Genomic DNA, 26,061 nt, shown 5'->3' with positions numbered 1-26,061 from the left:
TTTCCAAGGCTGTTTGCTATGCACACGTCCTTGAAAAGATCATCCTAAACAAAAGCTGTCATGAGACTCACAGAAATGCTGTGGAGAGTTACCTCCCATCAGGTGCAAATGGAGATTAACGAACACTCGTTTAAACACTTTTAATATTTACATAATCAGTAGGCCTGGCTGGCTGACTTTGCTCTGAGCTCCACCCTGCTCCATGCTTGAACCTAATATTGCCCATTTGCCACAGTCATCGCCTTTTCCTTCCAAGTCTGCTTTTTTTTCATTTGTTTTTTTATCACATTGTATGTGGAGTAAGGAAGTAGTACATCTTAGTGAACAGAAAACTGACTTTGGCTTTTGACAGATCTGTTAGATTCCCCTTGACATTGGTTCGCTGATTGACTTTGTGTTTTCTTTTCCTCTGTCAAAATGAGATAATCACACATATCTTTATGTAAATTTGTAAGGATGAAAACCCAAAATGTTAAGTATCAGCCCAGAACGGGGTACTTGCTACTGTGGTTAATAGCCTGTGTAGGAAGGATAGGCAGACCGGTGATTTGTTCTTAGGTTTCTTAGGACAGTCGTGGATTTTTCCATACAGTGGGTGAAACCCAAAAGGTTCCACTGATGTTGAAAAACCTGGACAGCACAGCACAAAATGACTGCAAAATTCCCCTATGACTTAGCATAAACCAGGGCTACTGCCTACTCCTGCTATATAGACACACATACTGACTCATCCCTGCCTTGTAGTTGCTTTCCACAGAGCAAATGAAAGAGGAAAGGCTTGAGCTATTCTTATTCAAGTGCTTGAGCTTGGATTCTTGTTTGGAGGATAAGTATACATTTTAATAACCCTGTGGATTCAGTGAAAAAATGCAACATGCATTGACTTGTTCACTGTCCAAAATGGAGACTGTTTATAAGGGATTTATGAAAAATAGAACCTTGGGGTTCAAGACCAAATAAATCACTAAAACTCTTTTCATAATGTGAACTTCTGTGGGCCAAATAGTAAGAGAGATGGATTTATATATTTTTATTATGATTAATGATTTGGAAGTCCCCAACTTCTTAAGTACCATGGTTAATAGTTAGTGAAGTACCTTTTTCTAAGCCATGTGCAAATTAATGTCAGAGAGAAAAAAATATGGAAAATGCATATGTATTAAAGCAGAAAGACTTTCCAGTTACTTAAAACCAGACAGATGGAAATGAATTACTTTTCCTTAATTGTGGCTAGAGGCAAGGCAGTGGCTAGATAGTAAGTCTAAGAATAGAGAATGCAGAGATTTTCTAATCAGATCCCCCAGCCTGGCTTCCCGATGTTGTATCCAGCCTCTCTTCACCAACACCATACATACACACACGCGTGCACAAACACATACACACACACACACACGTCTCTCTCTCTCTCCATTTCAAGGTTCTGTCCTGGATAGTACTATCATTCCTAGTCCTCTGGATCATGGCACATGATGGTATTTCCTTGCCCCTTTTTTCTTACATATACGCCCATTCTTTAAAGCCTGGAACATACTAGGAAATGAATACATGTCTGCTAAATGAACTGCCCATACGTTTATTTGAGCTGTAATGATTTTTGTAGGCATGGCAGGAGGAACTGTTGGATGTCACTCTTTTTTTTGTTTTGTTTTGTTTTGTTGAGATGGAGTCTCACCCTGTCGACCAGGCTGGAGTGCAATGGTGAGATCTCAGCTCACTGCAACCTCTGCCTCCCAGGTTCAAGTGATTCTTCTGCTTCAGCCTTTTAAGTAGCTGGGACTACAGGCGTGTGCCACCATGCCTAGCTGTATTTTTAGTAGAGACGGGGGTTGCACCATATTGGCCAGGCTGGTCTCAAACTCCTGATCTCATAGTCTGCCTGCCTTGGCCTCTCAAAATGCTGGGATTACAGGCGTGAGCCACCGTGCGTAGCCTGGATGTCATTCTTGTCTTAGCAACTTGAAGCAGTTTCCCGGAACAGACCATTTATTTAAAGTTTTGCATAAAGGGGTGACATAACATCCCCATGAATTGCACATGTTTATCATAACACATCTTCACATTTCACCTCCCCCAGGGCTTCAATAAACATGGAATCAACAAGCACATGGATCATTTGGGAAACTATTTTACTCTCTCTGCATCTCATACTTGATGTGATGGATTTAAGCAAAAGTATTCTTACTTATAAAATGAGTAGCATTATTTCTGCTGTAACTATTCTGTTTGTGACTTGAAGAAGAGAGTTGAAATCCAATATTAAAGATGTTTCTTGTGATGCTTTACAAAAGAATTGTAAAATTCTGCTTAATTTTGTTCCTATCCTCAAAAACCTATTCAAGTATTGTAATTCTATACATAAAATATTTACTGATTTTTAAATGTTTTTATTGCCTCATATGGAGTTGTATCAGAATTTTAAGTAAGTGCAAAAAATAGTAAACTGTTATTCTGTCTCACATTCACTTCCTTCACAGATTCATAGACTCTCAGGTCTAGAGGGGTCTTTAAATTTTGTCGCTAGCTCTAGACCACAGTCATTCTGGATTGTACACATTCTAAGGGCATTGCTCCTTGAACAGTAATGTGCATACAAATCACCTGGGACTGATGTTAAACTGCAGCTTCTGGAGTGAGGCCCAAGCTCAGATTTACTCCTAAGAACAGTTAAGAAAGATTATTTTCTAGCTCCTTTTTCTGCAACTGATTGGAATGCAAACAGATAGAGACAATGGCATAGGGTTGTCAGATAAAATTACTCTTAATCAAATCACGTTTCAGATAAATAGCAAATACATTTTCAGTATAAGTATGTTTCAAATATTGCATGGGATATATACTAAAAAAAAGTGTTGTTTATCTAAAATTAAAATTTAACTGGGTATTTTTATTCACTAAAATACAGCCCTACATGGGCATAAAGAAAAAAGCAAGGGCTTTGGTGTCAAGACCTCGCTGATATTGAGTACTGTCTTCTCATTTACTTGTTGCATAATACGAGTCAGTCTTGTGACATCAAAGCCTCTGTTTCTTCATCTGTAAAAAGAGAGGTAAGAGCACTGGGCATGCTGGGTTGTTATAAAGAGTAAATGAGTTGATACTGGTGAAATACTAGGCCCATAGTAAGTAATTAATAAGGCCAACCGAAATCATATTGATGATTGAGGTTTGTCCATGCTGACTCTGAAAAAAGAACATTGCATTCATTAGGAAATAACGTTTGCAATGTATATTATCATGTTGCCTCAGCGTGAAAAACTATTGTCTGATTTTCATGCAAACTTGATTTTCTATCTCAGTGGTTCTCACCTTTTAGCATGCAACATAATCACTTATTAAAACACGATTGTTGGGACCCCCTCCCTAGAGATTATGATTCAATAGGTCTGAGGTAGCGTCTAAGAATCTGCATTTTGAGCAAGTTCCAAAGTGATGGTGATATTGCTAGTCTGAAGACCAACATTTGAGAGCTTCTGATCTGTGTCAGAATTACTCTGGCTTTTTCATGGTTTTCTTGCTTTGTGTGGTTAAAGTAATGCCACCTACTGGACATAATTGAGAAGAACTCTCAATAGAAACAAAACATTTTTTTTAAATGATTAAATTCTGAGGGTCCTGTCAAGAGCTTGAAAATTCTTGTGCTTTTGACAAATTGGGAATAGACAAAGGATTTTTACTGTGCCACAAGAATATCAACTTGTTTGTAGGATTTCTTTTTTAAGTAAAGAAAATATTAAAAATATCTCCCTTCTGCTTATAGCTAAATGCATAAGAGCAATACTGACACGAATTGCTGCCAATTACTTGTTGATTTCTAGTTCTCTCAATTTCATGAAAGAGAGAACCATATCTTGGTACAATAAGCACAAAAAGTCTTTCTCGGTCCTATGTATTCATCTAGACAATGAGAAGAGGTGAGATAATCTCAACAAGTAGTCTCTAATATTCTGTGATTCTGTCCACAAGACATTTTACTTAGCTTAATCTCAGAAGGAGAAAGAATCTCATTTAGAATGAAAGCCTGTTCCCTGGCATTATACGACCCTTTCGTTTCATAAAAACTAACCTAAATGTGACTCTTACCCCAAATGCAGTCATATTCTGAGGTACTAGGGAATAGAGGTTCAATATATGAATTTTGGAGAGGCATAATTCAGTCCATAACAGTATTGTGCAAATATTGTTTTAAAATAGAATCTTATCCCCTTGGGGTTCATTTTCCACATTTGTAAAACAAGGAAGTTTTCCTGAGGGAGTTCTGAGTAACTTGAAACTCAGTATTCTGTTGTGCTCTCATTTCTTTAGCCCCTCAGAGCTAAGGAGAAGCTTCTCCAGGAGCCACTGTATACCAGGTTTCAGGAGAGGAGACCATTTGCATTCATGTAGTGTTGTGAAAAGAGCATGGCATCAGCTGGCTGAGTTTCATTTCGGCTCAGTAATTTTCTTATTAAGAAAGCTTGGATATAATACTCAATCTTTCTGGGTCTCAGTTTCCTTCTGGGCAAAGTGGAGCTTGTAAAACCTGTCTAGAGTTGCTCTGAAGGTAAGGCGTATAACATTCATAAAGCACCTGACACGAAGATTGCTTAACAATGGAGGCTCAGTAAATGGTAATTACACAGTGCACACTCAGCCTTGTCTTGCCTCCCCTAAGGTGGAATGAATCTTGCAGCGGTGATGCCTCAGTGGTGTTTAGAGACTGTGCCTCATACTTCCTTGGGGTGACTGCGGCTATGGTGCTTCCTTCTGAGCCATACTGCTGACATGGAAAGCAAGGAGCAACCTGTCTTTCTCCCCATTGCAGAGCCACAGATCCCTTTCTTGGGGCCAGTGAGAACAATGGTAATTCCAACAACTATCCATCATTACAGCCTCATGTACTTTTTGGATGCGAGCTCTGGAATTGTAACACTAGAGCCTCACTTTCGAGTAGCCAGTTCTTAACAGCTTCCTCAAGGAAGGTAAGAAATGCTGCATCAGGTCCAATAGCAACTCTAGAGAAAGCTAGCTCTAGACACTATGCTAGGTCAATTTTCCCATTGCCTGACAACTTGCTTTGGTGAGTCTTTGACTACTTTAACTTTCTTTCCCTATTTCAAAATTACCTAAAGCACAGATTACCCTGGTGCTTCCTGGGTAAGTCTCTCTTAGGAGGGGAAGCTATGCTGTCATATTTAGGCAATTACTTAGATACTACTTGAAATGTGAAAAACGAGGGCATTAATAATACCAGCACCCTTAAACAACTACGTTTATTTTTGTATCAAAAATTTCAGTCTAACATTCATGTGTGTATATACGTACATGTATAATACATATAATTTTTATGTATTTACAGATCAAAGATTGTTTTATATAAATACCATTTTTACTGTATCTAGCCAAGAAGCATTTTTCAACTGCTATCATTTTTATGGTTATATTATATTATATTATTATATTGTATTATATTATATTAACTACATGGACAAAAACTTCCCCATATCGTATCTCTGAGTATTTATATTGCTTTTAATTTTACAAACGGTGCTGCAATGCCCATTATTGGATGGGCATTGCATGCTTTCCATGCCCTCCTTCTCTCAAATCATTTCCTTAGAATAAATTTGTAGAACTTGGCATGAAAATTTCTGTGTAGATTAGACTTCAGAACCAAGCATCCCTCACTTTCCTGAAAAGTGCTGCAGTCTTTTAAATTTTTGATTCTCTATAGCAGACAGAGCTTCTTTCATTGAAACTTTTAGTACTGAAGCATAGAAAAGAGTGCCATCTGCTGCCTTGAAAACATTACTTCCTTCAGTTTTCTGCTTGTTCCTGGAGAGTATGACCAGTTGTCTGCCAAGATAAGGTCTATTCCCAAGGTGGGTATTAAATGATAGGAAGAGTGTTCATTAAGTAAAGTCACATTGCCAAGTTAGGAGGCCCAGTGTAACCTGCAGTTACACTGTCTAAAGTGCAGCCAGGCGCTATTTCCTGCTTCCGTTGGGAAATACAAAGTCCTAATAATTGGATGATGAGGATGATGAGAACTTGTGATGCAAGCCACTGTAAAACCATGTGTGCTATGCTCTGGGCTGTGATCACTCCGTCCAACTAATCTTCCTCTTCTCATCATGCAGATCTACCCACCTAAGTGGTGATTACCTTTGTGCTCTTGCCTCAATCCTCTCCTTTTTGCCTTCCTAGGAGTTTTGCAAGATTTTCCTACCCTGCAATGTCCCTATCACACTACCTCCCATGACTGCTCTTTGATTATTACACGAGATTTTTCTGGAGAGCAAGTGGAGACTATCTTTCACGTCACGAAAGGCTCTTCAGAGGGAGTTTCCCTCTGTCCCCCAGGCTGGAGTGCAGTGGCCGATCTCGGCTCACTGCAAGCTCCGCCTCCCGGGTTCACACCATTCTCCTGCCTCAGCCTCCCGAGTAGCTGGGACTACAGGCGCCGCCATCATGCCCGGCTAATTTGTATTTTTAGTAGAGACGGGGTTTCACTGTGTTAGCCAGGACGGTCTTGATCTCCTGACCTCGTGATCCACCCACCTTGGCCTCCCAAAGTGCGGGGATTACAGGCGTGAGCCACCGCGCTCAGCCAGTTCTTCGTTTTCTACACTCTGGGATAGCATTGTTCAATAAAAATATAATTCAAGTTACATATGTAATTTAAAATTATCTAGTAGCCACATTATGAGAGGAAAAACCAACTAACCAAATAAAAGAAATACGTCCAAACAACAACAGGTTACCCAGAATATTATCACGTTAATTAACTTTTGATACCACACACATTTCAAGTGTTCAATAGACACGTGTATTCTCAGCTCCAGGAATCTCAAGCTAAATGTAAGTTCCCCAAATACACTAGTTATGTTTCAAACCATGGACCTTTGCACAGTCTTTTTTCTGCCTGGAATGAGCTTTCTCTCATCTGGTAAACTCCTACTCATCTTTACATGCTTAGAAGAAATATTACCATTTCCGATGACTCTTTCTTGAGTCTTTGAAAATGTTATTAATCTCTTTCTTCTCTGTTCTGTGACTCTACATTTGTACAGGCTTCTACTTTATATTTATCACTTTCTTTGTTAATATATTGATTCCAATTTATAAATAATTTATTCATAGCTTTATACCTGATTTTGAGCTTCTTTAGGGCAGAGATGTCCCTGTATCCCAAGCATTAAGAACAGACCACATTCTCACTAACAATGTGCAATAAATAGGTGAATGAATGAATGTCTATTAATTGAGCTACCATCCACTGTCACTGTTGATGCTTACTCTGTAATCCTGTGTAATATTACAGGGCTTCAATACAAGCCTGATGGAAAGATGTATCCAGACAAGTCATAATTTCTGTTATTGCTCCATTTCTTGGTCAGAGTCAGAAACAAAAAAGAAATAACTGAGAATTTCAGTCATTAAAAGAAATAACTGGCCGGGCGCGGTGGCTCAAGCCTGTAATCCCAGCACTTTGGGAGGCCGAGACGGGCGGATCACGAGGTCAGGAGATCGAGACCATCTTGGCTAACACGGTGAAACCCCGTCTCTACTAAAAAATACAAAAAACTAGCCGGGCGAGGTGGCGGCGCCTATAGTCCCAGCTACTCGGGAGGCTGAGGCAGGAGAATGGCGGGAACCCGGGAGGCTGAGCTTGCAGTGAGCCAAGATCCGGCCACTGCACTCCTGCCTGGGCGACAGAGCGAGACTCCGTCTCAAAAAAAAAAAAAAAAAAAAAAAAAAAAAGAAATAACTGAGAATAGGAGAAACATTGGTAGCTTAATTTCGATGCCTGTCTTCACTCTGATTTCCTGGGTGTTTTCTGGGATAATTGACTTTTCAGGTTAAACTTAGAACATGATTTTAAAGTACTCAAGCTGGAATGTCTTCATACTTTGAATAAGGTGTTTCCCCCACAAAAACCACTTCTTCACAAAATCTGCTTAGATGTGTGGATGAAGGGGGACTTAATCTCATTTATAGTTAAATCAAATTCCCTTCTTGTTAAAGACTCCTAGTATATGCTTCTGATAGAAAGCTTTTGGGGAAGGCCGGATGGCAAAATTATTGACATCTAGTATTAGGTTCTTCTTGATTTGCTATGAAGAAATATCTGAGACTGGGTAATTTATAAATAAAAGAGGTTTAATTGCTCAAGACTCTGCAAGCTGTACAAGCATGGCTCCAGCATCCTGCTTCTGTTGAGGGCCTCAGGAAGCTTACAATCACGGCAAAAGGCAAAAGGGGAGCAGGCATGTCACATGACAGGAGAGGGAGCAAGAAAAAGAGAGAAGGGGGAAGTCCCAGACTCTTTTTTTTTTTTTTTTCCTTTTTCTTTTTGAGATGAAGTCTGGCTCTGTCACCCAGGCTGGAGAGTAGTGGTGCCGTCTCTGCTCACTGCAACTTCTGTCTCCTGGGTTCAAGTGATTCTCCTGCCTCAGCCTCCTGAGTAGCTGGGATTACAGGTGCCTGCCACAACATCCAGCTAATTTTTGTATTTTTAGTAGAGATGGGGTTTCACCATGTTGGCCAGGGTGGTCTCAAACTCCTGACTTCAGGTCATCTGCCTGCTCTGGCCTCCCAAAGTGCTGGAATTACAGGCGTGAGCCACTGCACCCGGCCCCAGACTCTTAAATAACTACATCCCCTGTGAACTGTGTCAGAACTCGCTTGTCACCAAGGGGATATTGTTAAACCATTCATGGAGGAACCACCCCCTCCCCCCCACATGATCCAAACCTCCCACCAGGCCCACTTCCAACACTGGGAATCACATTTCAACATGACTTTTGGAGGGGCAGACATCCAAACCACATCACATAGTTTTTGGGGGAAAAAAATGGTTGCCTTTCTTGTTTTATTTTATGTCACTTAGTTTCAACTCATTGAGCATTTTTAAAGTGTGCACTTTTAACACTGTTTAATTCCTGACAGCTTGTGCAGGAAAGCAGCACTGTGACAGGTCTCATTGTATGTATCCTACTATCTCTAAGTAGACTTGTATGTAAATGACAAAAGGTCAGCTCTGCATTTGAAAATGTTGTAAGCCATAGGGAAAGAAACTGCAATAGTCTACCTGGATGCTATTCTTCTTGAGATTAGAAATCTGTTACCAAAATCAGGTAAAATATCAAAATAAAATATAAATATTTTAAAAATAGAAGAGTACACCTGACCCTGTAACTTAGATTCATTACTTTAAATCTGCACACATCATATGTACATATATAAATTTTTAAGTAGGTCCTTTATTATACACTGGCCAATGTGGACATACAGATACAATGCCAGGGATTTATGGCTTTTTTAGTAGATGTGAAAGATACAATTTATCGGCCCCTAAATATGAAAAATCATGGTAATATTAATTTGAAAATACCTAGTAGCCTTAAAATGAAATATTATATAAGCTTGATTAATAGTTAATGTTTACAAACATTTTATAATATTTGAAAACAATTTTTAGGTTAAGTTTCCTCACTTACAAGAATTCTGAAGCATGTACCATGAATGCTGGATACTTGATGATCATAAATTAAATAAACTAGTCAGATCCAAAGCACTTAAAAAGGAAAATTATAAAAATATTTTCACATTTTTATAGCAAAAACGATGTTTACTGTGGGATGTGAGGACCTTTTAATAGGTTTTATATAAAGATTTTTTACAATAGTTATTAACTTAGTGTGGTTTTTAAAAAATAAAATATTTTCCTTTTAGTGGATTCATACTTGGTCTGTTTTCATGATGACTTATTTAATCTTCTCCTGGGGTGTATTCCAAAGTTGGATACTCACAGTGATTTATTTTCAGGATTAGTATTGTTATTATGTTTATTCAGGGCACCTATTAGGTGTTTGATTTCCTTCAGCTGGTTGCCTCTGATGCTGTGTCCTTATTTCCTGTTGCTGTCTAGATTTATTTTCACAGATTATTACTTATCTTTGAATTTTCTTCTTTATAGATTTTACTGTAGTGACCCAACAAGTTATTTCTGAGGAAGCCTGCAGCTGTTTTTTCAGTTCCTGTCTTTCAGGGTATACCAACTGATTGGCTAATACTAAATGAACTAGAAGGATAATATAATGTAGTGAAATAATGCAGGACTTAAAAATCAGAAGTAGATTCAAGTCCTACCTATCACTCACTAACTGGGTTTTAAGCCTTTAATAAATGGGAATAATGATGCCTGATCTGCCTTTGAACATGCTAGTCCTTCTATCTGGAATGTCTATCCTGCTCAGGCCCACCTGAAAGCAATCTATTTTTCCTTCAAAACTCAATTTGTAGGTCAACACTTGCAGGATGCCTTCCCAGATAGAGTCCATGATTCCTTCCTCTGTGTCTTATACACACTGCCACTCACTACGATGTAATGTGTTTACTTTCATGTCAGTCACAAGGCTATCGCAAGAATGAAATAAAATGCTGTTCATAAAAATACATTGTGAATCATAAAGGTTCCTATAGAAATTTTTTTGTACACATTGCACTGCTTTACCAAGTTGTAGTTCTTGTCTTCAGAGAGGCTACCGTTTAAGAAGTTTTTGACAGCACAAGTATGATTACTCATTTATTCCTCCATTCAAAAATGTTTATGGAAGCACCAACTATATCCCAAGAACTATGTATGAAATGCATCACCAAGAGCATAAAATGTTTTAAAAATATGATAAAATATAACACTTAAAACACAAAAAGCAAGCAAACAAGACCAATAATTAGTAAGGAGGGCTCTGAAGTCAAGTATAAGCATCTCAGTTGCTGACAATTGAAGCAAACAATAGCTTGGGAGCTATCAGAGGATAATAGCTACTCCCCTGCTTCACCAGTTATGGGTTATTATATGTGCAAAAGAATCTAGAGTTTGATAGCATAACCCACTGAATATCCTTAAGTTATCTTTTAGAGCTTATCATGTATATGTAAATGTGATTATCTTCTCATTAAAAAAGTATGGCTTTGATTATTCTTAACAAATTCATTTGTCATAAAACTCCTGGTCAAAAATTATTTTAAGTTATATTTGCTTAGTTATGCAAAATTGGGTTGGATGGTTCCTACATGACTATTAGGATCAGGATTTTGGGACTACAGATATGTGCCACAATGCCTGATACACAGTTAATATTTTTGTAGAGATGTGGTCTTGCTTTATTGCCCAAGACGGTCTCAAAATCATCCCACCTCAGTCTTCAAAAATGCTGAGATTATAAGTGTGAGCCATCATGCCTTGCCCCATCCAATTTTTACTGAGTGTCACCCCTATGCTAAACTCTGGGAATACAGATGAGTGGGTTCCAGCACTGCCCTCCTGGAGTTCACAGTCTTATATGGATCAGGTAAACACTTGTGATTCTATCTGGAGTTTTTTTAACTTAGTGCAAATAACTGGGATGAGTGTGTTTGCCTTCCCTTTCTCTTTGATCGTTGGTTTGCCTCATGGCTTTTTATGGTTCCTTAACTAACATGTCTAAGGGATCTGAAGTATATACTAGGCTGAGTGGTAATTTCTGAGGTGACACCAGCTCCTTCTAACTGTGTGTGGGTGTGTAGTTCTTAGAGAGATACATAGGACTGGAGGTTGGAGACAGCATTAGAGAGACTGAAGGTAGTTGATGCTTTGTGGAAATATTTTATTGACTACTTACAATGTAATTTCTCATTTGTGGTATATGGTTCACAAGTGGCTTCAGTATTACCTTTATTGATTGCTTTATAGACATAATCTCAAAGTGTCTATGGCCATACCACCCTGAGCACACCCAATCTCATCTGATCTCAGAAGCTAAGCAGGATCTAGCATGGTTAGTACTTGGAGGGGAGACATAATTTCAAAGTAACAATATGTGAGTTAAATAATATAAATAACTTTCAATGCACTTTGTAAAGCCAAACAAATATTTTTTTGTGTTGTTTGCATTCTCAGTGTTTACTTTTTGGGATCATGATGGAAAAAAAAAAACCTCATATTAGTAATGCAGCAAAACATATCTTGAATCCTCATTGATTATAAGGCTTTTAATGAAGCCAACTAGACATCTGTTTGACAACTTATTTGGGTATTATGGTCTCTCTTCTTTGTAAGAGAGTTTTCAGTCATTTCTAAATCTCTCTTGGACACGATTCTTATCACAGAAGAACTGTTCTGGCTGTAAATTTCAAAAAATTCAGCACTATCAGTAGTGGTCTCATGTTTAGAACAGCTTGAAAGTCTCAGATCCTGCCATGATTCTTCTTAATGGGAAATACCATGAAATAAAATGGGGTACAGCTGGTGAAACAATATATGTCTCCTTGCTTGCTTGTTTGGCTTAAAGCTCATTGGACCATACTCCAAATCTAACTGATTGTGGTACCAAGTATTAGAGAAACAATGACACCCCTGAAACTGGGATTTATAAATCAGTTTTCTTTTGGGAGGTGGTATTGTGTATTGATTGAAAGCAAAAAAGGATTCATAGCTATCAATTATAATACTTCATCAATTAACAAGATGCATTTTTTTCCTGTATATGTAACATTTCTGAAATTGAGGCACAAATTGAAATTGATGGCATGTTATAGTCTAATTGGCCATATTTTTGTCCCCGTGAGTGGTAAATGAAACAATAATGTTACTATCATCCTAGATTAGAGGATGATATGGCATTACCTATGTGAACCATAGAAAAGTTACCTAAATGCTTACATATCACACTGACATAACAGGATAATTTCTACTTTATAGAGTTGCTACGAAGATTAAATTAAATAATGCATATAACTCTAATTGCACAATGCTTAGCACTTACTAAACTGCAGAAACAAGATTGCTTTTCTATATTTTATCTTATATTACTCTAGATTTCTTCATCTCTGTGATACAGAGTAGAACATAAATTAAATTTATTTGCATATTAAGAAGTATGTGTTATGTGATTACTTAGTTGTTAATGTTATTACTCTAATTATCATATGATGATTTATTTTTATTACGAAAGATGATCATGGGTGGGGCAGGGAAATAAATATGGAGAAGAATAACAATATATATTTGCAAAATGTCTTATGCTTCCTAGCCTGCCTGCTGCTGCCAGCGCCTGTGTGCACCATCCAGAAGCCTAAAGATAGGCCTGGCCCATATGCTGCTGGCTCTGCTGGCACCTGGACGCATCTTCTAGAGACCTGGAGATTCATCTCTGCCACTTGCCACCACCAGTGCCTGCATGCACTATCCAGGAGCCTGAGGACAGGTCTGCCCTGCTCCCAGTGCCTGTGTACATCTTCCAAGGAGCTGCCATACCTGCCATTGTGGGCACCCATGAACACTGTCTGGGGCCTGAGGGTGGTCTATCCCACCTACTGCCGCTGTCCATGCACGCTGTGTAGGGGGCCTACCAATTGACCAGCTCTGCCTGCCACTACTGGTGCACATGCAAGCCATCCAGGGGCCTAAAGATGGGTCTAACCCAACTGGTCACTCATCCTTGCACATACCTCCTGAGAGCCCAAAGAGCAGCCTGCTAAGCTTACTGCCAATACCACTGGTACCCACTCATGCATGCCACCCAGGGACCTGGGGACTGACTTACCCAGTTGGCTGTTACCACTGCTGGCCCCCATGTATGCCACTCGGAATCCAAAGGTTAATCTTCCTTCACTATTGCCACTCCAATGTCATGCACACCACCTAACGGTCTGAGGACCTGCCCACCTGACCCACTGCTGCCACTGCTGGCACCTGAGCATGCTTCCTGGAGGCTTAAGGACCAACTCACCTGAATCCTCCACTGCTGGTACTTACATATGTCACCTAGTGGCCCAAATTCTCAATTCTTGCAAGAGACATAGACAGTCTGAGATAGGAAGCTCAAAATTCCCAAATAGACTCAATTCAAAAAGGTCTTCTCCAAAGCACATTATAGGCAAACTATCAAAATTCAAAGAGAGACAATTCTAAAAACAAGAGAAAAGAGTCCAGTCATATATATGGAGATTCCCATCAGACTAACAGCTGGTTTCTCAATGGAAAACTTATAGGTCAGGAGAGAATAAGATGATATATCCAAATTGCTGAGAAAAAAATGCTGCCAACCAAGAAAACTTTTACCCAGGAAAGCCATCCTTAAAAAATGCAATGAAATATTTTCCATATAAACAAAGACTGAGAGAATTCATCATCACTAGACTGGCCCTGCATGAAATGCTCACAGAGGTACTATATTTGGAAGTGAAAGGATGATATTTGCCATAATGAAAACACACAAAGATGAAACTCGCTGATATAGGGGTCAAACGTTATCAAGTGGGGTTTATCCCAGGGATGCCAGAATGGTTCAAAACACACAAACTAATAAAGGTAATACATCACATCAACAAAATGAAGGACAAAAAATATGATTATTTTAACAGATACAGAAAAAGCATTTGATAAAATTCAACATCCTTTCATGATAAAAATTCTCAACAAATTATGCCTAGAAGGAACACATTTCAATATAATAAAGTCCATTTTTGATAAACCCACACCTAACATCATACTGAATGGGGAAAAGATGAAAGCCTTTCATCTAAAAATTGGAACGAGACAAAGATCCCCACTTTCATCACTCTAAAACTTAATACTGGAAGCCCGCACCAGAGCAATCAGGCAAGAGAAGAAAAATGAAAGACATACACATTGAAAAAAGAGGAAGCCAAATTGTCCTTCTTGGTAGAGAGCACAATTTTATATGTAGAAAAAACTAAAAACCCCAGCAAAAACCTCTTAGAACTGACAAATTTGGTCAAGTTGCGGGATGCAAAACTAACATACACAATTCAGTAACAGTTCTATACACCAATAACAAATTAGCTGGAAAAAAAAAATCAAGAAAGTTGAACCTGGGAGGCAGAGGTTGCAGTGAGCTGAGATCGTACCACTGCACTCCAGCCTGGCCACAGAGTAAGACTCCATCTCAAAAAAAAAAAAAAAAGAAAGAAAAATCAAGAAAGTGATTTCACCTAAAATAGCTACAAAAAAACTCTAGGAACAAATTGAACCAAGGAGGTGAAAGAATTCTACTATGAAAACTATGAAACACTGATGAAAGAAATTGAAGAGGCCACACACAAAGAATATAAATACATCCCATGATCATGAATTATAAGAATTAATTTAATGAAAATGGCTAAACCACCCAAGTCAGTCTAGAGATTTAATGTAATCCCTATCAAAATACTAATGCCACTGTTCACAGAAATAGAAAATACAATCCTAAAATTTTTGTGAAACCACAGAAAACCACTAACACTCAAAGCAATTCTGAGCAAAAAGAATAAAGGTGGAAGTATCAAATTATCTGGCACCAAAATATAATATAAAGCTATCATAATCAAAAGTATGATATTGATATAAAACAGACACATTGACCAATGGAACAGAATAGAAAATCCAGAAATAAATTTCTACGTTTACAGTCAACTGATTTTTAACAAAGGTACCAAGAACATACATTGTGGGAAGGACACTCTTTTTAATAAATGGTCCTGGGAAAAGTGGATATCCATATGCAGAAGAATAAAACTAGATCTCTGTCTCTCGTCATATACAAAAATCAATTCAAAATGAATTAGAGACTAAAATGTAAGACCAAAACGTATAAAACTACTAGAAGAAATCATAAAACACTTCAGGACATTGGTCTAGGCAAAGATTTTATGGCTAAGACTTCACAAGCACAAGCAACTAAAGCAAAACTGGACACATGGGATTATATTACAGTAAAAAACTTCGGCATAGCAGAGGAAACAATCAACAGAGTGAAAAGACGACCTGTAGAATGGAAGATAATATTTGCTAACTATGTATCCAACAAGCTGCTAATATTCAGAATGTACACGAAAGTCCAACAACTCAACAGTAAAAAAAAAAAATCTCATCAAAAAGTGGGCAAAGGATCTGAATAGACTTTTCTCCAAAAACACACAAATGACTAACAAGAATATGTAAAAATGCTCAATATCACATTATCAGAGAAATGCAAATAGAAACTACAATGGAATATCACCTTACCTCGGTTAGAGTGGCTATTATCAAAAACATGACAAATGCCAGTGAGGATACAGAGAAAAAAGAGTTCTTGTCAGCTTTGTCAAAGATGACAAAGTATCAGATGGTTGTAGATGTGCAGCCTTATTTTTGAGCTTATATCAGAATACAGTGTCTTCTCCTTAATTTTTTAGAATAGTTTCTGTAGGAATAGCACCAGCTCTTCTTTGTATACCTAGTGCCTGTTTTTGTACCAGTACCATGCTCTTTTGGTTACTGCAGCCCTGTAATATAGTTTGAAGTTGGGTAACATCAGACCTCCAGCTTTGTTCTTTTTGCTTAGGATAGGCTTGGCTATTTGGACTCTTTTTTGGTTCCATACGAATTTTAAAATAGTTTTTTCTAGTTCTGGAGGAATGTCACTAGTAGTTTCATAGAATAGCATTGAATCTGTAAATTGTTTTGGGCAGCATACCCATTTTAATGATATTGATTCTTCCTATCTATGGGCATGGAATATTTTTCCATTTGTTTGTGTCTTCTCTATTTGAGCAGTGTTTTGTAGTTCACACTGTAAAGATTTTTCACCTCCCTGGTTAGTTGTATTCCTAGGTATTATTTTTTTGTGTGGTGATTGTGACTGGGATTGCCTTTCTGATTTGACTCTCAATTTTTCTGCTGTTGGTGTATAGGAATGCTAGTAATTTTTGTACATTGATTTTGTATCCTGAAATTTTACTGAAGTTATTTATCAACCGGAGGAGCTTTCAGGATGAGACTAGGGGGTTCTCTGGGTATAGATTTAGGTTATCTGCAAATAGACATAATTTGACTTCCTGTCTTCCTATTTGGATGTCTTTTATTTCTTTCTCTTGCCTGATTGCTCTGGCCAGGACTTTCAATACTATGTTGAATAGGAGTGATGATAGAGGGCATCCTTGTCTTTTGCAGGTTTTCAAGGGGAATGCTTCCAGCTTTTGCCCATTCAGTTGATGTTGGTTGTGGGGGTTGTGGGTTTGTCATTGATGGCTCTTGTTATTTTGAGGTATGTTCCTTCAATAATTAGTTTATTGAAAGTTTTTAACATAAAGCAGTGTTGAATTTTATTGAAAGACGTTTCTGTGTCTATTGAGATAATCATGCAGTGTCTGTCTTTAGTTCTGTTTACGTAATGAATCACATTTATTGATTTGTGTATGTTGAACTAACCTTGTATCCCAGGAATGAAGCCTACTTGATTATGGTGGATTAGCTTTTCAATGTGCTGCTGGATTTAGTTTGCCAGTAGTGTGGTGACGATTTTAGCATCAATGTTCATCAAGGATATTGGCCTCAAGTTCTGTTTTTCTGTTGTGCCTATATCAGTTTTGGTATCAAGATGATGCTGGCCACATAGAATGAGTTGGGTTGGAGTGTCTTCTCCTAAATTTTTTAGAATAGTTTCTGTAGGAATAGTATCAGCTCTTCTTTGTACATCTGGTAGAATTCAGCTGTAAATCCATCAGGTCCAGGCATTTTTTGACTGGTAGACTATTTATTACTGATTCAATTTCAGGACCTCATTATTGTTCTATTCAGGGAATCAATTTCTTCCTGGCTCAGTCTTGGAAAGTGTATATATCCAGGAATTTGTCCATCTCTCTTAGATTTTTTAGTTTGTGTGCGTAGAGGTGTGTGTAGCAGTTTGGGATGGTTGTTTTTATTTCTTTGGGTCAGTAGTAACATTCCCTTCATCATTTCCAATTGTGCTTATTTGGGTCTTCTGTCTTTTCTTATTTATTAGTCTAGCCAGTGGCCTACCTACTTTATTAATTTTTTCAAAAAACAACTCCTGGATTCATGGATCTTTTGAATGGTTTTGCATGTCTCCATTTCCCTTCGTTCAGCTCTGATTTGTGTTATTTCTCAACTTCTGTTAGCTTTAGGGTTGATTTGTTCTTGCTTCTTTAATTTTTTCAGTCATAAAGTTAGGTTATTAACTTGAGATCTTTCTAACTTTTTGATGTGGGTATTTCGCACTATGAATTTCCCTCTTAATACTGCCTTAACTGGGTCCCAGAGATTATGGTACATGTATCTTTGTTCTCATTATTTTCAAAAAGTTCTTGATTTCCCCCTTAATTTTATTATTTACCCAAAAGCCATTGACAAAAACAAGTAATGAGGAAAAGACTCCCTATTCAATAAATGATGCTGGGAAAACTAGCTAGCCATATACAGAAAATTGAAGCTGGACATCTTTCTTACGCCATATGCAAAAATCAACTCAAGATATTAAAGACTCAAACCGTAAAAGCCAAAACTATAGAAAGCCTGGAGGACAACCTAGGCAATACCATTCTGGACACAGGAACAGGCAAATATTTAATGATGAACATGCCAAAAGCAATCACAACAAAAGATTGACAAGTGACATCTAATTAAACTTAAGAGCTGTTTCACAGCAAAAGAAACTATCGACAGAGTAAACAATGTACAGAATGACAAAAAATATTTGCAAATTACGCATCTGACACAGGTGCAAGATCCAGCATCTATAAATAACTTAAACAAATTTACAAGAGAAAAACAAACAACCCCATTAAAATTGGGCAAAGGACATGAAGAGACACTTCTTAAAAGAAGACATGCATGCAGCCAACAAGCATATGAAAAAAAAAAATCACTGATCATTAGAGAAATATACATCAAAACCATGATGTGATACCATCTCACGCCAGTCAGAATGTCTATTACTACAAAGTCAAAAGCTGACAGATGCTGGCAAGGTTGTGAAAAAAAAGGGAAAGTTATATATTAATACTATTGGTGGGAGTGCAAATTAGTTCAACCAAAAGGGAACACTTATATACTACTGATGGAAGTGTAAATTAGTTCAACCATTGTGGAAAGCAGTATGGTGAGTCCTCAAAGAGCTAAAAGCAGAGCTACCACTTGATCCAGCAATCCCATTGCTGGATATGTACCCAGGGGAATATAAATCATGCTACCATAAAGGCACATGCACATGAATGTTCATTGCATCACTATTCACAATAGCAAATACATGGAATCAACCTAAATGTCCTTCAATGATAGATTAGATAAAGAAAATGTGGTACATATACACTATGGAATACTATGCAGCCATAAAAAGAATGAGATTATATCTTTGCAGGAACATAGATGGAGTTGGAGGCTATTATTCTTAGCAAACTAATGCAGGAACAGAAAACCAAATACCATATTTTCTCACTCATGAGGTAGGAGTTAAATAATAAGAACTTATGAACATAAAGAAAGAAACAACAGACACTGGGATCTACTTGAGTGGGGAGGCTGGGAGGAGGGAGAGGAGCAAAAAAGATAACTATCGGGTACTGGGCTTAATACCTTGGTGATAAAATAATCTGTACAATAAACCCCCATGGCACATGTTTACTGACATAACAAATCTTCACATGTACCCCAAAGCTGAAATAAAAGTAGAAAACAAAAGGAACTCTTATGCATTGTTGATGAAAATGCAAATTAGTATAGGCATTGTGGAAAACACTTTGGAGATTTCTAAGAGAACTAAAAATAGAACTGCCATATGACTCAACAATCCTACTACTGAGTATTTATTAAAATGAGAAGAAATCAATATATCAAAAAGATACCTGTACCCCTCACCCTATGTTTGTTGAATCACGATTCATAATAGCCAAGATATAGAATCAACCTAAATCTATCAATGGATGAATGGATTTTAAAAATGTAGTATATGTACATTATTCATCCATTAAAAAAAATGAAGTGCTCTGATTTTCAGCAACATGGGTGGAGCTGAAGGTCACTATGTCAAGCAAAATAAGCCGGGACTAGAAAGACAAATATTGCATTTTCTCACTCATACATGGGAGCTGACAAAGTTGATCTCCTGGAGTCAGAGAATAGAATGATGGTCACCAGAGGTTGGGAAAGACGAGGGCTTGGGGATGAACAAGAGTTGGTTAACGAATACAAACAGAGTTAGATAGAAGAAATAAGTTCTAATGTTCAATAGCACAGTTGGGTTCCTATAGTTAATAATGATATGTAATAATTCATAATAGCTAAAAGAGAATATTTGAAGGATTTCTAACACAAAGAGAAGATAAATGTTTGAGGTGCTGGATATCCTAGTAACCCTGATTTAATCGTTACACCTTGTATGCATTTATCAAAACATCACATGTACCCCCATGAAATGTATAATTAGTATGTATTAATAAAAAGTTTTAAAAAATCAGCTTAGAATTTCTACTACATAACATTAAAATGTATCACTTAAAAAGGTTCGTATTTCTACTAATTTTATGTGCATTTAAAATTTATGTATTGTTAATATTTAGCTACTTACTCAAATATTTAAAATTTTTGAAGAAATGCAAAAATTGCCTAAGTGTTAAGATCTCTGAGAAATTGTAGGAAAAATGCTAATGAGACATTAGAGATGAGCTCACACAGGCTGGGAGATTGAAATGGAGCTCTAGAACAAAAGAAGTCAGAGAAGGAAGAAGAAAGGGAACTTCTGAAAATGAGAAGAGTAAAATGTCAAAGGGCTCATCAAAGAGAAGTTCCAGATATAAATACTTAACTAGCTGTAAACAATGAGGGTATGTGTAACATATAAGATGAGAGTACTATTCTGTGGACTACATTTCATGACACTGGGAACAAAAGTTAAGTGCATCAAAGAAATATATTAAATGTGGCCATGGTAGGATATTTCACTGAAACATCTACTTAGTTATGAGCACCATTTTCACTGCTACATGAGAAGTAAAAATGAATCTAGACAATTTATATACAACAGAGCAAATGAATTACTGTCTACACTTACTAACAAACCACGTGACTTTCTTGAGTTTAGCAATTGTTCCAATTAAGTGTTGTTGCTATGATTATTGTTTCCCACAAAATATTAAATAAAAATAAAATAATAAAAAATGCATTATGTTATTAAATAGTCTTACCCCCATTTCACTTTTACATCTTCCCCATAAGGTAAAGAGAAGAGGTATTATCCTCGATCTACAGAGAAGAGATTGAGCAACTTAAAGACACTTAGATCATTCAGATACTTTTAAAATTCCTGGTCCAGAGCTCTCTTCCATGTTTAAAATCTTACCCATACTCGCAGCATCAACTTTCACTATATTTAGATTGTCATTTCTATTTCCACGTGTACCTCCTCATATTTCTAAGATATTTCCACTATGTGTCATTGCATCATCCCCAACTCCACATGCCTTACACAAACTTGCCATCTTTTCCTTGTAGCAGATCCATTAGCATTTTCTTCCTTCATTTACATCTGTCAAAAGCACAGTTACACTCTCACAGAAATTTGGAGTCTATTTAATTGCTCCCCTTTCTTTGATATCCTGTATTACAGTTTATCAATACCCGTTTCTTTCGATTATTCCTCTCTGGTGGTTTCCTTAAAACTTTCTCCAGTATTGTCCTCTAGACAAGTCTTTCACAATAGCTCTTAGTTCTCTCATTCATTCTGTACTTGGCCAGATTAATCTTTAGAAAATTCACTTTCTATATGTCACAGATAGGGGGCAGAATGAAGCCTAAGGATTGATACCGAAGGAGGATCTCAGATCTCATTAGTGTTATCTTTTGGTCACAGAAGGTTGGGAGATAATGGGACTGGGTTGACCAAGAGAAATTATAATCATGAATCAAGCAAAGAGAAGATAATGCTCATCTGGACAAGCAAGGTCCTCAAATATCTGACTTCTCCTGAGCTATTTTGACTTATCTTTTATTACCTGCAATATAAAATTCTTTCTTCTGCACAGCTAGTTCTTTCAGTAAAATCAGAACATGCTGTGCTTATTTCTGCCCTGTGCTTTTGCTTGTATTGCTTTGTAATCATTCAAGAATGCACTCAACAAATATTTATTGAGCACCTTCAAGACTCTGGAAATACAAAAATGAAGATCCTGCTCTGCCCTTTAGTAGTTCATAAGGATGTAAGGAGAGTGTGTTGGGAGTGGGAGGGAAGGGGAGAAGGAGTAAGCAATTTAGCAACAAGTGCCATTGCTTGGAAAGCATTAGATGGGAACCTAAAGAAGCTAGTAGCTCTAGAGTGACATTTGAACTGATCCTCTTCTTCCCCTCAATTTTTTTCAGATCCTATTCGAGTGTCCACATAATGCTACTATTCCTCTCAAATGCCCATGACCTTTATTGAGTTGTTAACCTACATTTTTCACCTTCTGAAACTCCTTTGGAAATTACTGTTATTATCTCTGGTTTTGCCATTAATCATCATCTGTTTCCTGTGTAGTCTCCTGGATTCCTCCAACCATATCGTCAACTGCTAAGTGCCAGGGATCATGTTTTACACTTTTTAGTATCCACCTGCAGACATAGAAACTAAATTCATGTTTTAAAAGATTTCTTTCAATCCTTTGTGTACATACAAACTTTCATGTTTAAGAACTCTTACATTTGCAGTCACATGTTAGTGTCTACAAGCTCTAGTGATCAAAATAAAATTTTCAGAGAGAAGAATGTAGTTTAGTACAGTTATAATTCCTAAAGAAATGTGTCATTAAATAATTTTACTTACATATCTGCTGATCCTAAGCTGATTATTATGTTGGTAATGATTCTGTTATTCAGTGCTCAGGGAGAAATGTGCAAATGTTTGAAAGAAGCACTGCAGGCAAGAGAAAAGTGATGATGTATGGTCAGCAATATATGCTATGTTATTACAACCAACATGTTGGGTACAATGTTTATTGATTTTTTTAATCCTTAAGTAGGACTTCTGGTCTATAAAATATTTAATATTGTTTCCCAGGATCAACTTTCCTTGAACAAACATAGATGACTGCTCTTCCCTGACACTTTTTCATCAATGATTACCAGACTGGCACCACGGCGTACCCTCTTTCCTTCTTCCCTGAGTAGGTAAGGAAAGCTTGAACTGTGATTATTTTTATTTCAGTCACTTAAAACAAACAAGAAAGACAGATGCAACTGGATCAAATTGAGGGATTTTATAGCAGAGGAAGTGTGTATGCCTGAAAATAAATTAACCATTCAAAATAGACTCCATTTGCTACTTAGGGACCATTCAATCCATATATCTAGATTTGAATTTTCCAGATTAAATGCCCAATTTAATAACCATCCTTTTTTTAAAAAAAAAAAGTGAAGCTAATAATATTTTAAATTTTTAACATTGAGGAATTCCCTGTTTCTTCAGGTTAAAAAAATCATACACTAAAATTTAAGCAGAACACTATTGTTACATTCTACATAATACTTTTAAGGCATTTGAGAATATATGAATTTCCTCTCTGCAAACAGTTATATCTCAAGATCATTATGCATGAACACTAGTAAAACTTGAACTCATTAAAGTAGAATGAGTTTATACTTTACTGGTTACCAATTTAGGGATTTAAATTTATAAATGATTTTCTTAATAGACTTTCTATTTGACTTAAGGAACAGATGAAAAAATAATGAAATAGTTCATGTAGCACTTTTAAATTATTAGAGAAAATAACATCATGTTTTATAGAAGACATTTATAAGTTGTAAAAAAGCTCATAGAGGAAAAAATGAAAATATTTATAAAATCTCAATAGATGATATTCTAGTTTTATTGTGCATCACATTATTTTAAGATTACTCAAATAATTTGTATGTCAGAATAATTTGTATGTCAGAGAAGTTGCTTTGCATATGGGTTATAAAAGGTGTAATTTCAAACACTTTATTCTGGTAATATGCGTTAAACAAAGGATTCAAAATGTAACATTACAAATATTGAAGTCTAGTGTTATGACTCACTTGGCATTGTTCCATTTCATAAGAAAACGCATACAAATATAATCAGTGGTATATTAGATATGACTTAGCAGATTGGAGACAACTTCAAAATATATATTTTCATTTCAGTATGTATATACATTTCATAAATATACATATTCATCTAGCATTTGCTTCTCCACAACAATCATTGTATTTGTTCCCCTGCTGCCTTTTTATGGTGAAGTTAATAACAAGTGCTCTTCTCTGTTGCCTTGGATTACTTGAATAAAAGCCTTTTATACAATCAGGGTCGGCCCCTCAGTTTAAGCTAATATTGTTGTATGATTTCAGAGAAATAATTTTGGTTTGGGGGGTTATTTAGCTGAATTTTTATGGTGATTTTTAACAAAATACATTCGTTTCTTTAGCTTTTGAATATGGATTCAAATATCAGCTAAATATTCAAGATAAATCAGAGGGCAATAATTTTAAAGAATGGGAAAGCAAGATTGCTCAAATAAACCTATTCTGAAATGTATTTGTCATGTGTTGACACTTCTACTAGAAGAGGTGATCAATTCCTTAATAACATGGGTTTATTATTGGTTCTAGTCCCTGATTGTTACAGATAGTAAACAATGGGATGCTCAAGAAACATCTTGGAATAAAAATTTAACTTTTATTGTCAAACGCATTTTTACCTAATGCAACAGGAAGTAAAAGATTAAAGGACTAACATCTGTTTGAGGGTCTCAGTAATTAACACATTTGATTGCCTTTAGCTTTTCTTATGCTTTTTATTACATGTATGTATATATGGCAAAAACACTTTTGGATACTTTACCAATTGCTCATATGCCATTTCTTGTTTTGATACTATAGCTAAGTCATATTTCCCTATTGAGAAGTGGGAAAAGTTAGGCCAATATGCCAATAGAAATATCTGTGATAACACTACTCCTTTAAAAATCATTCTACTGATTTTTTTTTAAAAATGACTTACCTCACTATGTCTGTGTGATATTCAAAGTTAAAGCTCATTTCTTTTTCCAGGTTGTGGGGAGGCTTCTGTGCTGACTCTCTTCTGGCTTATTCATGAAAACGTCCTAAGCAGAGGAACGAGAGGCAGTGAGTAAAATAAACATAGAAACCCAGGAGAGAAGATATGCCCTGGAGACCTGTGCTAATGGCAACGAAGGGAAGGAAAGGCTCCTCCTCTGACACTTTCCCCATGTTAGCATGGATAGCTCGCAGATCCCCCTTTCAGATACCGAAATTGTACTTTAACCCAGAAATGTTTAGTCCAGAAATGTACTGAAACTAAATTTCCCTCTGCATAAACAAGGCGTGTCATACACTTGCATATCAATATAGCATATAATATGCAAAGATAATGTCGCTTCTTGACATCTCTGATCCATAGAGTTATACCACGGCATAGAAATTTAATCTGCTGTTATTTTAGTAACTGTTTAAAATGGTTTTCAACTCAAGTAATAGAACAGAGTTGTTTTTAAAAAAGCCCATTTTTATAGCAATTTCTGGCTAAAAGGCCTGAAAAAAAAATCATGCTAGCAATGTAGAGCTGGTTCTGAGGGGAGATTAACCAGTCAGGAAAACATGAATAGTTTCGCTGCTTTGAAATGATTGGCATTTTTGATGTCTCTATCCATGCGCAATAAGATGAAAAATTAATATTTTCAGAATAGAATGCCCAGAAATAAATTCACATAAATATACTCAACTGATCTTTGACAAAGGAACAAAGGCAATACAATGAAGAAATGATAGTCTTTTCAACACATAGTGCTGGAACAACTGCATATCCACATACAAAAAAAAAAAAAAAAGGATCTAGATACAAACCTTACATCTTCTAAAAAAATTAACTCAAAATCAATCACAGACCTAAATGTATAATATTTAATTCCAAAACTTCTAGAAGATAACATAAAAAACAATCTAGTGACCTAAGGTTTGGCAAGGACTCTTTAGAGACAAGACCAAAGATGCAATCCATGAAAGAAAGAATTGATAATCTGGACTTTATTAAAATTAAATATTTCTGCTCTATGAAAGACACTAACAAGAGAGTGGAAAGAGAAGCCACCTAGTGGGAAAAATATTTGTAAAAGAAATATCTGTTATAGAATTGTTACCCAAATTGTACAAAGAATTATTTAAATCAACAATAAAAATAATATGATTAACAAAAGAGACCAAAGACCTTAACAGACACCTCACCAAAGAAGATATACTTACGACAA

General features: G+C 36.6%; 1 long non-coding RNA gene across 1 annotated transcript in view; it reads right to left on the bottom strand.

Annotated features, from left to right (window-relative positions):
- Nucleotides 1-24,932, bottom strand: part of LOC135969513 (uncharacterized) — a 41,969-nt gene extending 17,037 nt beyond the window's left edge. The window contains exon 1 of the long non-coding RNA XR_010584776.1: nucleotides 24,798-24,932. This is a non-coding gene — a long non-coding RNA (uncharacterized lncRNA). The remainder of the gene's footprint in view (nucleotides 1-24,797) is intronic.
- Nucleotides 24,933-26,061: the final 1,129 nt, after the last annotated feature.

Source organism: Macaca fascicularis, chromosome 2 (genome assembly GCF_037993035.2).
Source record: "Macaca fascicularis isolate 582-1 chromosome 2, T2T-MFA8v1.1".
Classification (NCBI taxonomy): domain Eukaryota; kingdom Metazoa; phylum Chordata; class Mammalia; order Primates; family Cercopithecidae; genus Macaca; species Macaca fascicularis.
This window is presented reverse-complemented; position numbering and strand designations above follow the sequence as displayed.